Raw genomic sequence first — 15,356 nt, forward strand, 5'->3', positions numbered from 1 at the left:
CAGAAGCTGTGTTCCACTCACCAGAAGTCTTAAGATCCTGTGGCGGGTGTTGTGGGTAGCTGGCGAGTATCTGCGGACCCTGCTGCCCTAGCTTCCCAGGTGCTTTTCTCGTGGTTTTTGTTTATTTGTTTGTTTGGTTGATTTTTAATACTGTATTTCTCTATGGAGCTTGTTGTTCTGGACCTTACGGTGTAGACCAGGCTAGCCTTGAACTCAGAGATCCACCTGCCTTTTCCCTAAGAGTTGAGATTAAAGGCCTGTGCCACCATACTTGACTTTCAAGTCATAATTTTCAGTAGCAGGGACAGTTAACATCTAGCTTGACAGATGATAATTTACTTCATCTTTAAAGGTAATCGTGTTACCAGTTTTAAATTAGTGCTCGTGGCAGGTGGCGGTGTGTGCGTGCCTATGTGAGTATGTTCACTGGGAAGGGGGAAGACTCCTTTAAAGAATTTCTGTAAAGACTCCCTCCAAGAGACCACTGCTTAGCGATATTGAGCTATTTAACATTCAATACTAACAAGTAAAATTTTAGATTTCTTCTCTTTGTCCCCTTTAATCTTCTTCACGATCATAAACTTAACTCTGCAATCTAACTAGACTTTGAGGGGAATTAGGAAAATATGGAACCCAAAGAACTTCAGGGAGAGCCATGGTTATGGTTGCAGATAGAGTCCCCGCCCTCTCCTGAGCTATAGAAGGCATGGTCTGCCCTAGGTAATATGCCTGAAGAATTAGAGTGCTCAAGCTGGCAATGGTGATCTTCTTGCCATTCCTCTAACACAAATGCTCCATGGCTTCCATAATGCTCACGCCTTCTTTCACCTTCCCAAAGACAACATGCTCGCCATCTGTCTTGGTTATGGTTCTACTGCTGTGAACAGACAGCACGACCAAGGCAGCTCTTATAAAGGACAACATTTAATTGGGACTGGCTTACACGCTCAGAGGTTCAGTCCATTATCATCAAGGTGAGAGCATGGGAGCATGCAGGCAGGCATGGTGCAGGAGGAGCTGAGAGGTCTTCGTTTGAAGGTAGCTACTGAGAAGACTGGCTTCTGGGCAGCTAGGATGAGGGTCTTATAGCCCACATCCACAGTGACACACCTACTCCAACAGGGCCACACCTTCTAACCGCGCCATTCCCTGGGCCAGGCATATACAAACCATTACACCATGCAGCTACTGAGTCTTGGCAGTACATATGAAAAACTGGAAACTGTGTTTGGTCCAGCACTTTCCATGGGCAAGATGCCAGGACCTGTATGCTTCAGAATGAAGTCTTTATTCTTAAATTTCTCCCCGTAGATGGACTTGCCTCCAGGGCCATCATGGCGTGTGAAGTCGCCACTCTCGCATATGAATCCTGGACTAATTCTGCGAAAGGAGGAACCCTTCTATTCAAGTCCTTTCTCCCAATGCTCAGAGCATGAAAGTTTTCTGCTGTCTTTGGAACTTTGCAAACAGCTCGAAGGAGATTCGAAAGAGATGCGGTCCAAAGGCTCGCCATCAGCCAAGATGTCGAATAACTCAGTGGGCTTGAGCATCACTGCAGCAAGCAGTAATAGTGGACAGATGCAGCTGCAGAGCTTCGATTTCCTCTTTTATTTGAACATCTGTCTTTGTCAAATTGTCCTTAAAAATGAAACTTAAGGAAGAAACAGAAATAGAAACAATTTCCGTAGGATTGTTTCAAACAGAAAGAGTAAGCGAAGTGTAGCCAAACTACTGTTTACACAGCAGATCTTGGGGTATCTGAGCATACTGTTCACACCCGCTTTCTGTCTGGGTGATCTCAAAGCTACCCACGTGTTTGCTGATGCAGCCACAAGACAGGAGAAGCCCGTGGTCACACAGGCTTCCATGGGCTGCTCCTTTCGGTCCAGTGGTTCCATCAGCAGATGCCAACGCCAGCGGCATTTACAACCAGCACACTGATCTTTCCCTCTGCAGAGTCACCAGTCTTCCTATGGGTCCACTCTGTGCTTTGGTTCGGAAAGTGTGGCCAGGCAGAAAGCAGCTGTGAGCCTGGTTGGCTTTTCGTGTATTTCTTAGTCTTAAGGACTCTGTCTTTTGCTAATTTGTACTCCCCCCACCCCCCCTGGCCTGTCAACATACACCACGAATAGTTTACCAAACTTTATGGCTATTTGCAGTAGGAGGGTCAGACTAATAACAATTATTCCAGTATAGCGAAGCAGGAGTCAGATGTCATGAGGCTGGGCATAGTGGTATGCAGCTTTAATCCCAGAGCAGAGGCACAGAGGCAGTGACAGCCTGGTCTATACATCCAGCTTGAGGCCAGCCTAGGCTACATAATTAGACCCTGTTTTAAAAGGTGTGTGTATGTGTGTGTGTGTGTGTGTGTGTGTGTGTGTAAGTAGAGAGATGACTCTGCTGTTAAGAGCACTTCCTGCTCTTCCAGAGGATTAAAGTTCCAGCACTCCTGTCACGAGGCTCACAACTGCCTCCAGTTCCAGGAAGATCTGATGCCTCAAGTCTCCACAGGTACCTGTACTTATGTGTGTACATATTCTCTCTCTCTCTCTCTCTCTCTCTCTCTCTCTCTCTCTCTCTCTCTCTCTTATACATATATACACAGAGACACATAAACACACATGCATGCATTCATACACTCCTACAATTAAACATAATAAAATAGAAATTAGGAGCTGGAGAGATGGCTCAGTGGTTAAGAGCACTGACTGTTCTTCCAGAGTCCTGAGTTCAATTCCCAGCAACCACGTGGTGGCTCAGAACCATCTGTAATGGGATCTGATGCCCTCTTCTGGTGTGTCTGAAAACAACAACAGTGTACTCATATACATTAAATAAATAAATAGAAAGAAATTAGTTCAAAGCTGTTATGAACACTACTATGTCATGTCCTGAAGGAATAAAGAAACAAGATGCCCCTGCAGCTCTTTATTTAAAGCATAAATGCCATGGTCCCCTGGAGAGAACTGGAATTACATCAAATAAAGAAATGGTTCCCATGAAAGTGTCAAAATTCTTTTGCCAAACTTTGAAGAAAATAGGGACAAGAACAATTTCCCCTTTGCATCGAGGTCAACCTTAAGGAGTCCACTCCAGGACAATGTGTCACTCAGAAAGTGACACAAGGGGAATACAATTATAAAGCTTGGTATGGTGACATTTCCCTGGGTTCTGAATACCTCTTATGTCCTACTGTGCTCTACAAAGACCTGTCACTTCACATCAGAAGCCCCTCCTTCAGTCACTGCCTCACCACAGGACAGGTGAGTCCAACCCAGTGAGAAGAGCTTCCAGACAACATTTAGTCTCATAGAAAAATGAGGCTTATTTTCTGTCATTCTGTTACATGAGGTGACCTATTATGTAGCAATAGCTGATACAGATTAATAGTTTACTGAGTATTCACTAGTTCTTCCTATTTCTTTAAAAAGTTATTTAATTATTCTATGACAAACTCCATTTTAAAACTGAGGCTAAAGTACAAAGCATTGACATTTTTTTGTTTTTTTTTTTTTTGTTGTTGTTTTTTGTTTTCACATTCCTTTAACATCACAAATACCCTGGGCCACAGATAGAGACAATATTACTTCCTCCATGTTGCAGGTGGAGAGGTTACAGTTATTCCTCTGGTTTAGCTGAAGCATCACACTCATTGTCTAACCTTTCACTCTCTGCTTGTTTGAGTTTGGGATCTTAAAAATCCACATATCAGTGTGATCAAGTGTGATCTGTGCCTAGCCCATTTCACTTAGCACAATGTCTTAATAATCAGGATTTTCTTCTTTAAGGGCAAATAGTATCCCACTGTATAAAACACCACATTTCCTTTATCTATTCATTCATTGACAGACATGTGGGTGGGTTCTGTGTCTTAGCTACTATGAGGAATGCAAGGAACATGAACAGTCTTTTTGTTTGTTTGTTTGTTTGGTTGGTTGGTTTTTTGTTTTTTGTTTTTTGTTTTTTCTTAAGACAGTGTTTCTCTGTATAGCCCTGGCTGTCCTGGAACTCACTTTGTAAACCAGGCTGGCCTCGAACTCAGAAATCTGCCTACTTCTGCCTCCCGAGTGCTGGGATTAAAGGCGTGCACCACTACGCCCGGCATGAACAGTCTTATTGATACACAGTTTGTTTGTTTTGTCTATATTCCCAGGAGTGGAGTAGCTAGAGCATCTGGCTCTTATTTATTTATTTATTTATTTATTTATTTATTTATTTATTGGAAATGTCTATACTCTTTTCCATAATGGCCATATGAGTCAGGTAAGATTGTTGCGAAGTCTTATTTTTAACAGCATTGGATACAATCTCAGAGAAATCACATGGCCGCAGAGGGCACTGCACAGTACTTGGATGTAGGAAGGCATTGATCGATGGCTCATTGTTATCATCAATGAGTCCTGCCCTGATGACTATTGCCACTTAATCTTGCAACCCACTCAGCAGTAGTTCACATAACAAGCTTCTACCACATCTACTTACTTTTAGAGTATGCCAGTCACCTTAGAACAAAACAATCTCAGATGGCAGAAGAGTTTTATAGATCATTTTCTTAAAAGTGTTGAATCACCTAATAGTGACGAACCAGTCACTCATTAAAAGGGGAAAAGTCTATTTTGTTTTCTCTCCTCTCCTTTTCTTCCCCAATTTCTTATTAGCTAGAGTGTTCTGGAGTCTGGCTTCTCTTGCACAGCAAGATGTACCACTCGGGTTACTTGTAGGCCAAAGGGAAACAGAGAAAAGGGATAAGAACAGGATGCAAACAAGACAAAAACCAAATTCAAAGCTGAAAGGCAGGAAGTGAGTGGGCACTAGAAGAAGGGGAGGGAGATGCCAACGATGTTTTGGTGCCCGTTAGAACAAGTTTGCAGACTTGGGTGGAATGTGAGAGCCATGGGGTTTCAGTATTTTGCTGTTGTTTCTGTTGGGTTTTATTGTCCTGGTTCTTCATCTGTCACATCCTGGCAGAACCAGAAGAACTATTTCCCTCAGTCCTTCCAAAGCACAGAGGGAAGGAAGGTCCCTTCACCCCCATGGAGAAAGGGTGAGGGACAGCAGGCTCCCACACTTCCCTCTGGGGTGAGGAGGGACGGCAGGCTCCGGCATTTATCCTCTGCTCCCACTTGCTGGTTCTGCTACGCTATCATGTGATGATGACTTGGTCTGGGCCACGGTTCTCTTAGAGCTTGAGAATACTACGGCTAGGAAATCCCCAAGAGGGATCCGGCTCCAGACCTGCGAAAAATGAACCGGAAGAGTGGAGTCTAGGGAACGCGCCAGGCTTTGCTTCCAGTCTTGTGTGTCCTATCACTTCTCCGTGTGGCAAGGCCATTTCACCAAACATCAGGTGTCCTCTGAGTTGCTCACCCAACACCAGCTGTTGGGGCAGGGACATTAATGCTGGACTTTCTCTCTCTCCCTCCCGCTGACCTTTCCTCTGCTGTAACTTGCTGTTTTCTCACAAATGTGAACTCCAAGATATGTCTCTCCTCACCAGATCCACTCAGATGTGTTTAAAGCCTGTTTAGGCCCAAACTCACTCACAGCAGAAATATTCTGTGTCATATTTTATCAGCTTGGAGTCTCCGCACAGCAGAGCCCGGGCCTTCCTTCCTCTTCCCTTCTGTTCACTCATTTTCACTCACTAACTAAAAGGCAGGATGCTTCTATGAATAGGAGAGTCCCCAGCTGCATTCAGCAACGGTATTTTCTCCTCTAGTTAAAAGCATGGCGTAAATTACTGTAATTCTATTGCCATTTGCTATTTTGGAGTTTTTCAAACTGATTCACTTTGTTAGGGTGGTCCTAAAACATCACATCACTCTGAGGAAAATGCACACACACGCCTACACCCACCAGATTTGCGATTTGGTAATAAGATGCAGGTTTCTTTAGGGATTAATTAGCAGGTCAGCAGATTTGTTGTTTCATCTCATACAGGAATGAACTCAGGATGCTGCAGGTGCTGCTGGCTGATTCCAACAACTAAATAATCAAAATCTCTTACATCCCTTCACTTATCAGTTCATCCAGTTGCCAAGCAAATGAATCCTACATTCTCTCCATACTCAGCGAACATCTCCATCCGTGGTCCTTGGTAAAGGGAGTAAGCTCTCCCCACCATAGAATTCACAAACGAGCTGCCAGCATTCGGTCAGGGTACAGATTTCACTTTGGTACAGATGACAGCAGTACCAGCTGCAGAGATGTCCACTCCGTGTTGACTGTGTGCAGGGGGCACAGCTAGGTATGGCAGCAAAGTAGTTCCTGGTCATGAGAACCTTTTCTTTGTCTTTGGCCAGGGCTGTCCAGAGCTTCCCTTCACCAGTGATGCCTTTCTGCAGAGTGACCAAGTGAAGGCTGTAATAACTGAGAGGTTTTATGGACGCCATAAAAGGTGTTAAACTGCAGTAGTGATTTCAGTAATTTATTGCTGGCTTCTGCTTCAGCTCACAGCCCAAGCTGTACACAGATAATTACAACACAAAGTACTTAACAAAATGCCAGGCAGAGGCATCGAGGAGGCTGGTTTTCATTAAGTCACCAAGGGTAGGGGGTAAGTGCCCAAGGTCAGACGAGGCAAGTCCAGGCTGACAATCACTGAAAGGGGCAGAAACTTCTAATCAGCCCCATGTCCTGAAGAACATGACATCAGGTGGACTACACAGCCCCTACCCAGAATCCCTCCTTTGGAACCCCCTGGGAAGGAGACACATGACCAGGTCTATGTCACAGGGGAGTAAGGGGCAGTTATGTGTGCAACTTCTGAGTCTCCTTATAGATAAAGACACTGACCCTGGCATCTGTCTGCCAGACAAGGATCCTTCATCCCAGGAGATGGGGGAAGAAGCAGAATGTTGGGAGCCTGGGTCCCCACATGGTACAGCGCTGTCCTGACAGCTATGCCCCTGAGGTTCTGGACTGCTCTCGGACAAAGAAAGAAACCATAGTGACAATCTTGTCCTTGTGTTATGGAACATGACCTGTCTGCAGTCTGCCTGTACTCAAAGGCTCAGGGTGGGAAAGGGCATGGTTTCCTGGAGAAGTCCTTGTGGGCACAGCATGACCACGTGATGGGAAAGGTGCTGTACAGCCCAGGCGCAGTGATGGGTGCAGTTTCTGAATCCAGGATTGAGTTTGTGTTTGGGCAATAGTGGCAGCAGTGAACTATGCAGAGAGAGCCTCAGTCTTAGAATGCCTGAACTATGATCTGCCTCCTTCATGTCTACCTGCTCATCCTAACCTGAAGCAAACAGCTCACAATACTTGTACACCTGCATCTAACAGCCTGGGTTTGAATAATGAGCCATGTATTATCATATGCAGCACCCCTTTCTTCAATGAGCATGCGTGCATGTGTGTGTGTGTGTGTGTGTGTTGTTTCCCTGGGTCCCCATACAATGTGCACTGCAGTTTTCTAGGGACATTCAAGAATGTACAACCTTTTGACTAAATCTGACAACTGTTTTATTTCCAGAAGGATAATTGAATTTTCCCAAAGACACTGGTGTACCATGTCTAATTTTCTAACCTCCCTGTGATCCACTGTCCTTCCTCTTATCGTTTCTAGTTACTTTTGTGTTACTAGTGATTGAAGCTAGGGCCTCATGAATGCTACACAAACCTCCAACCACTAAGGGGACCCCTGGTACCTCTATACTTTACTTTTATCTTATGGAAAGCAAATTATTTTTAAAAACTAAGGAGTCTTTAAAAATTCTACTTCAGGGGCCAGACATGTTTTTAATCCCTGCACTTGGGAGGCAGAGACAGGAAAATTCCTGAAAGTTCAAGTCTAGCCTAGTCTACAGAGTGAATTCTAGGATAGCCAGAGTTACAGAGTGAAATCCTGTCTCAAAAATGGATAAATAGAATTACCATTTCAATAATTAAGAAAGCTATACTTTTCTGTCCTAAATGGGATGTCTTCATCGAACCTTCCCTTTCAGGGTTCAGGGACCCATGCAGAAGGAGGTGGAAAGATGGCAGAAGCCAGAGGTGATGGATGACTGAAGGAAACAGTATCCTCCATACACAACAGGACTGATGCACACGTGAACTCACAGAGACTGTGGCAGCACGCACAAGCCCAGGCGGGTTTGAGCCAGATGGGGTTCCAGTGCTGAGGAGGGTGTTGACCCAGGTACCCACCCCTAACCAAAAAGCTATGCTCATCTGTCTGTAAAGGAGACATTCTCCAATGGTGTCTCACTAGGTGTGTTAGCCGCACTTCAGTGTGAGCTCCATGCCCAGCAGTAGACAGCCAACACAAAAGGACCTCAATGGCATTGTTGTAGACCTTTTGTCTCATGTTGCCTCTTTTTTTTTTTTTTTTTTTTTTTTGTCTTATAGGTCTTCTGTGGGGATGTATGTGTGTTTCTTATTTGTTTGATTTTTGATTGCTTATTTTTTTTAAAAAAAGAGACAGAAAAGAGGACATGGAGTTGAGTGGATAGAGAGATGGGGAGGAGCTGGGAGGAGTCAGGAGAAGGGAGAGAGTGATTAGAATATAGTGTATGAAAACACATTGTGTTCAATAAAAAAAAAAATGACACTCAGCTCAAAAAAAGAAGAAAACTGGGTTCCACATTCCAACTTCCTATTGAAGTCCGTACCTGCACATGAAGACTTAAAAATCATAGAGTTCTAATTCATGACAAGATTGAAAAGACTCAAAAAATATGCCCTTACTCCTCCCGCAAGTTTGCATTTCCCGTGATCGATATCTTCCACCAGAGTGACCTTGACATTTTTGAAGACAGAATCCCCTCTCCTTACACGTGTACCATTCCTTTAGAAAACACAACAGTCTTTTGGACTGTTTCTTTGTGACCTGTGTTTCTTTGTGTGTGTGTGTGTGTTATGTTCTTTTCCATTAAGCTGCAGAGGAGTTGCTGTGTGTGTCAGTGGGACCCACACTAGGAGGCACAGGGAACCCACCTTGAATGTACATTTGATCTCTGAATATTTTTCCCACCAATATTTTTGAACTAAGGAACAGTCTTTGTGGAGAGATGTCCGGACCACCCAAGTCTAGTGCTTGTCATCAAAGCCTCAGGCCAGACTCAGTGCCTGCTAGCATTTCCTGCTTACAAGAGGGGTAGAATCCCATGTCTCTACTCTATCTTCCCTAGAGACACAGCCAATACTGAAAACTACTGAAAGAATTGAAGCTGTATACCAGAGGAGGGGTAAAGATCAGGGAAGACATTCTTCATCTATGCCCCTCTTCTCCTCCTGGGAGACAGTCCCCACCCACCGCTTACTACAATTCACCTTGATAAGGGCAGGGCTGAGCACACACTGTCCTGTAAGAGCTTCTCAAATTTTCCCTCCACCACCACTCAAACCTGTCCTCTGAGCCACAGAAAGCAAAGAAATACATACTGTGCCCCTGACCCCTCATATGTCCCATGGATGGAGAGTCATTGCTGATATGGAGGATTCTCTAGGAAATTTTGTTATCTGAAACTATAAAACATGTTTCCAGTGCCTCTCAGATAAGGCTTTCTCTCCTGGGTAAGGCAGAGCATTCCAGATAACAGTGCCTCCCAGAGCTCAGATCCCACGCTTATCTTTGGATGACTATATCTGCATGGCTTTGATCAAAGAGCTTTTCTTTCTTTCTTTTTCCTCGTTTAGACAGTGGGGATACAGCTGTTCAATCCTTGGCTGGAGATAGCCTTGGATTTTTATGTCCATGTTGGAAACGTCCTAAGGGAAACGACATTACAGGCTCCTCCAGAGAGAAGAGCTTCCCTCCCACACAGAGAAAGGCATGTTGGAAGCTATACTGGGTGGGTACCACTTTAGTGCTGAGGGAGCCCGTTCGTAGGATGTGTGGGACAGACCAGCTCCCCTCCACAGTTACTGACAGGGCTCACAGCCAGGAGCCAGGCTGCAGCTGTTCAGGAACTTGGAGGCATAAGTGCCTTGTGGTGGGTGGTCTCTGCCAGGCATTCCTCAGGGGCGCTGTGACCTACGGACATACTTGCATGGTTCACAAATAACTTTCTGCATGGAAAGAGCAACCATGGGAAGGGCTCTCCGAAGAAGGGCAAGGCAAGCTCATGAGAGCCAGGCATTAGCACTAATGTGTTCTTCCCATGAAGGACCTGTTTGCCTCAATGCCCCGAGTAGGACCAGAGGGACTTAGGTCCACAGCTCAACTCTGAGAGCATCTCTCTGGATCCAGACTCTGCAGGAGATAGGAGAAGACAGCCTGAAGTCAGCTGGCACTGTGCCCTGTCCAGTCTCTTCTCATAGCCCTGAAGGACGTGCAGCAGGCTGCTCTCTGTCCCTGGCCCTCCCAACACCTTGGTTTTGCATTAAGGTGCTGTTTCCTATTGGCTCCTCTGTGTCTATATCACTGTAGAGTGACAGAGCAAGCAAGGATAATATACTCCCAAGGGCCTGCCCCCTGAAAATGGCGCCACAAGCTTGGGACCAATCAGAATGTGATTTCTTGGAGGATGTTTCAGGTTCCTACCCTAGGGCTTCCCTCTAGGGCTAAGCACAGTATTTAGTGCCCTGTACCAGGAGCTTGTGCATTGATGGTGGTTGCATTTGGTTTGTCCAGGCAACTACAGTGCTCATTTGAATCTGGCCCTACCAGTATCTATTGTGTAAAACGTTTTAGTAATAACAACAGTAATAAGAGACGTTCTGACAACCAAATTGTCAGCACAGTGCTTGCAATTCATTCATTCATTACAACTGTCATGACAGAGTACTACATATTGGGGCTTAAGTCACAGAAATATATCTTCTCACAGGCTAGAATCTGTGGGTCGGGGTTGCAACTCCTTCTGTAGTCAGATGACCTTTTCACAGAGGTCACCCAAGACTATCCTGCATATCTGATATCTACATTACAATTCATAACAGTAGCAAAATTATAGTCATGAAGTAGCAATGAAATAATTTATGGTTGGGGGTCACCACAACATGAGGAACTGTATTAAAGAGTCACAGTATTAGGAAGCTGGAGACCCACTGGTCCAGAGGCCAGAAGTCCAACATTAAGATGCTGGCAGGGTTAGTGGCTTCTGATTTCTCTCCTTCGCTCTTGATGGCTGTCTTTTCCTGTGTTCACACAGTATTTCTCCCTTCTATGTATCTTGTCCTGACTGCTTCTTTAATGGGCACACTGGCCCATTTGGCCCATTTGTACACCATAAGCCCATGCCTATTCTAGTGAACTCTTTAAAGACCCTGTCTTCAAAAATTGGTCTCAGCCGGGCGTGGTGGAGCACACCTTTAATCCCAGCACTCGGGAGGAAGAGGCAGGTGGATTTCTGAGTTCGAGGCCAGCCTGGTCTACAAAGTGAGTTCCAGGACAGCCAGGGCTATACAGAGAAACCCTGTCTCGAAAAAAACCAAAAAAAAAAAAAAAAAAACCTGATCTCGTCCCGAGGTGCTGGAGGTGAGAATTCCTGTATGTGAAAGTCAAAGATGTCAAAGAGACATAGTTGGTGCATAGCGCTGCCTTGTAGGTGCTAGATCCTGGCAATGTGTGGTCATCAAAGGATGTTTACCAAAAGGCCTTATTCCTGCCTCCAGTCTGCCCTGTCTAGTTATATTCAACACTCCTTCCCAGGGTTGTTCAGACAGTAAGTAGCCCTCTCTGGTTCCCATCCACTGTAAAGAGTCGAGTCTTCCTCTAGATGGAGACAAGCACTTGTCTCCTCCCTTCAAGGCTGACCCAGTTGGGGCAGGTCAGGGACCTGTCTAGAGGGCCACTCTTATGAAGGTGGGTTCACCTTACAACAATAATGTAATTATATTTGCATTTCCCTTCCCAGAATTCTCACTCCCTAGTGTTATCTTACAAGCCTTGTGGACAGGCCTTTTGGAGCCCTGACTTTATGAAACCTGTGGCCAGGTGGCTGCCCTTGCTGCACCTTATGCCAAGAAACACAGCTTTTGTTCATTCTCCCCTTCATCCCCCTCCCCTTTCCCTCCCTTCCAGACAGCTATGAGATTACAGCTTGCCTGCCCTGGGGGAGGGGGCGGTCTTTTTAAACTCTAATAAATTGTCCTTGAGCTTCTGTTTGTATCCATTCATAAATTATTTTATGAATTTCTCTGGGTGGTGGTAGTGTAAGCCTTTAATCCCAGCACTCCGGAGGCAAAGCCAGGTGGATCTTTGAGTTCAAGGCCAGCCTGGTCAACAAAGCTAGTTCTAGGACAGCCAGGGCTACTCGGAGAAACTCTCGCAAAACCCCAAACCAACCAATAAAACATTTTATGCAAAAGAACCCCAAGAGGGGTCCCAATTTCTCAGGTATCATATGATGGCTCTGCTAGGATGTCTCAGGATTTCTGGTAACACATTTTCCCCCCTTGGCTTTTAATTGGTAGAGAAAACAAATCTGGGCCTGTGTCTCTAGACAGCGTCATAACTAGATCACTGCTGTGTCATGCCTTCAGGGATCCTAATTCCTTTATTCTGGGAAGCAGTCTGGGCCATCGGGTCTACTCCCAGTCCCTAAAATGTCAGTACCACATTACAGTGTCCAAAATGACAGTGTGGGCTTAGCTCAGGCTGGACTCTAACAGGATAAATAGAAGCATTTCTGGGGTAGATAAAAGCGTACCCTCAGCGTTCCCTAGGAGCCTGTGAGTAGGGTCTCTGTTGTCAGGAATGGTCATTACACCCCTTATCTCTCTACCTCTGACAACGAGGCATTAGGTCCCTAGTAGCACATGCCTGTACACGTATCTAAGCTCCAACACCAGCTCCCAGCATGCTGACTTGCACACCTCCCCAACCCTGCAGCCATGTGCTCTCTTTAAAACTGGCAAGACTTTCCTGCCATCTTTTGCTACACTCTCGGTCTCTTGAGAGTCAGTCATGGCAGCGTTGGACTCCCCCTCTTGCTATTTTCTGTCCACCTGAGAGAGAGTCCCAAGGCAGTTTCATATTATAATATGCTTTTCTTCTACCCATGGAGTGGTCTAGATTGGTCACCTCACTGCACCCCCACTAATGGGCCATACAGTCTTTAAAGCTCTTGAGATGGTCCTGCCATGTTGCTGAAGTTAAGATCAATAGATGTGCCTCCTCCATTAGGCATGTGAGAATAGATGGTGACTCAAGACGGGTACTTAGGTTCTGTCCTACACTGTGTTGAGGAGATGATGGAGATGGGTGGGTACTGGGTCCCAAGACAGTTTGAAGACAATCACAGGAGTTGGGAAATGCTTCCTTTAGTGAGTGGTGAATTCCAGAAAGGTCTTTTTTTGGCTAACAATTCAATCAATAGTAGATAGTTGAATAAAGGTCAGGTAAATAAATGAATGAACGAACGAATGAATTAATAGTGATGAAATATCCCTGTCTGCTCAGGCTTTCCTCACCAATTCCTCTGCCACCATGTCAGCTTTGGCCTGTGTGGGATTCTGGGTAAATACTAGTCATCTTTCCCACCCCTCTATTCTATTTACCTCAACACCTTACCTATACATATTGCTTTAGGCTATTTCTAGGCCATTGATTAACAGTTTTCTGTAATTTGGTGATTTTTGTGCAGCCTTCATTGTGGGAACTACACCTCCTTTCTCCGTTTCTTTAGACTAAACATCTTATTTTGGTCTGTTTTGATATGCACTACACTACAGTTTCTAAAATTTTGTTTTCATTTTTTCCAAATGTTATCCAGATCACCTGGGATATGCTTGGTTATTTTATTTCTTCTCTACTAATGGAAGCAGCCAGTGCCCAAAGTTTATGAAAAATAATATCAACCAAACTGTCATTATTTTTCTCTTGGGACAGGATCCTGCTTTGTAACCCTAACTGGCCTGGACTTGCTATATAGACCAGGCTAGTCTTGAACTCACAGAGACACCCCCCCCCCTCCTGCTTCTGCCTCTTAACCTCTAGAGTTGAAGTCACGCACCACCACCAGCCTGACAGCCAAACTTTTAATGAGCATGTATTTTCCATCTTCAACTCTGTATGGGTTGTCTAATTTTATTATAAAAATAATCCTGTTCTGTGGCCCTACCAAGGTTCTCATTTTACAGTGTGAAGATGTTAAGTTTCAGTTTCTCCAAAGTCAGACACATAACAGTTGCCAGAAGCAAGGTTCAAACCCAGGCATTGGCCCATGTTCCTTCCTATCACTAGAAAAACTTTAAAAGGTTAAAAAGAAATTCAAAACCACATGAAGTCACTATTAACGTTAATTAAAGACAACAAAATAAAAATCATTACTGATATTGTTTGCTATATAGACCAGACTAGCCTTGAACTCACAGAGATCCACCTGCTTGGAATGGCCAGGCTGACTTGGAAATCAGTCTCCGGACTAATCATTGTGCAAGTTAATCCAGCTTCCAGAAATCTTGACGAAGCTCACTCTCTCAGTTAGGGTTTCAATGCTGTGAAGAGACACCATGACCAAGGCAAGTCTTATAAAGGACAACATTGAATTGGGGCTGGTTTACAGGTTCAGAGGTTCAGTCCATTATCATCAAGGTGGGAGCATGGCAGCATCCAGGCAGGCATGGTGCAGACAGAGCTGAGAGTTCTACATCTTCATCTGAAGGCTGCTATGAGGAGACTCAATTCCAGGCAGCTAGGGTGAGAGTCTTAAAGCCCACACCCACAGAGACATATCCACTCCAACAGGGCCACACCCTCTAATAGTGCCACTTCCTGAGCCAAGTATATACAAACCATTATACTCACACTATGTTGGTTGGATTTTTAAAATTTTATTCCCAGCAGGAATTACAAAGTTCATAATTTTATGAATGAACATTGCCTCTTCATACTCCATAAAAGTTAAAATGAAATATATTGCTGAAAATGCCAAGTATGGATGAAGAGGTAGTGTGTCTGGGCTCTTACACGGTGCAGAATACGATCCAATGCACTGGTTCTCCCCAAAGCATATTCATGTATAGTTCTGATAAGAATTGATTACTTTAATTTTCCAAATTATTATTTCATGAGAAGAAACACATGATCATCTTAGTGCCTAATTTTAAAGGCATTTGATAAAAATTCAATACACCATGATAAAAATCTTTGAACTAGTAGTAATAGAAGAAACCTTCATAACTCGATAGTTTCTATTAAAATTCACCCAAAACATCATATATGAGCACAAGGAATGAAAATAGTCCATTAAGTGGGACAAAATATCCACTATCACTATATCTATTTAATATAGAAGGGAAACTTTTAGAATTTAATGTGAATTTGAAAGTATTAAGTTAGGGGGCTGGAGAAATGGCTCATCAGCTAAGAACACTGGCTGTTCTTACAGAAGACCTGGATTCAGCTTTCAGCACCTGCATAATGTCTCATAACCATCCATAGGCACCTACATAATGTCTCATAA

This window comes from Mus caroli, chromosome 3 (assembly GCF_900094665.2).
Source record: "Mus caroli chromosome 3, CAROLI_EIJ_v1.1, whole genome shotgun sequence".
Classification (NCBI taxonomy): domain Eukaryota; kingdom Metazoa; phylum Chordata; class Mammalia; order Rodentia; family Muridae; genus Mus; species Mus caroli.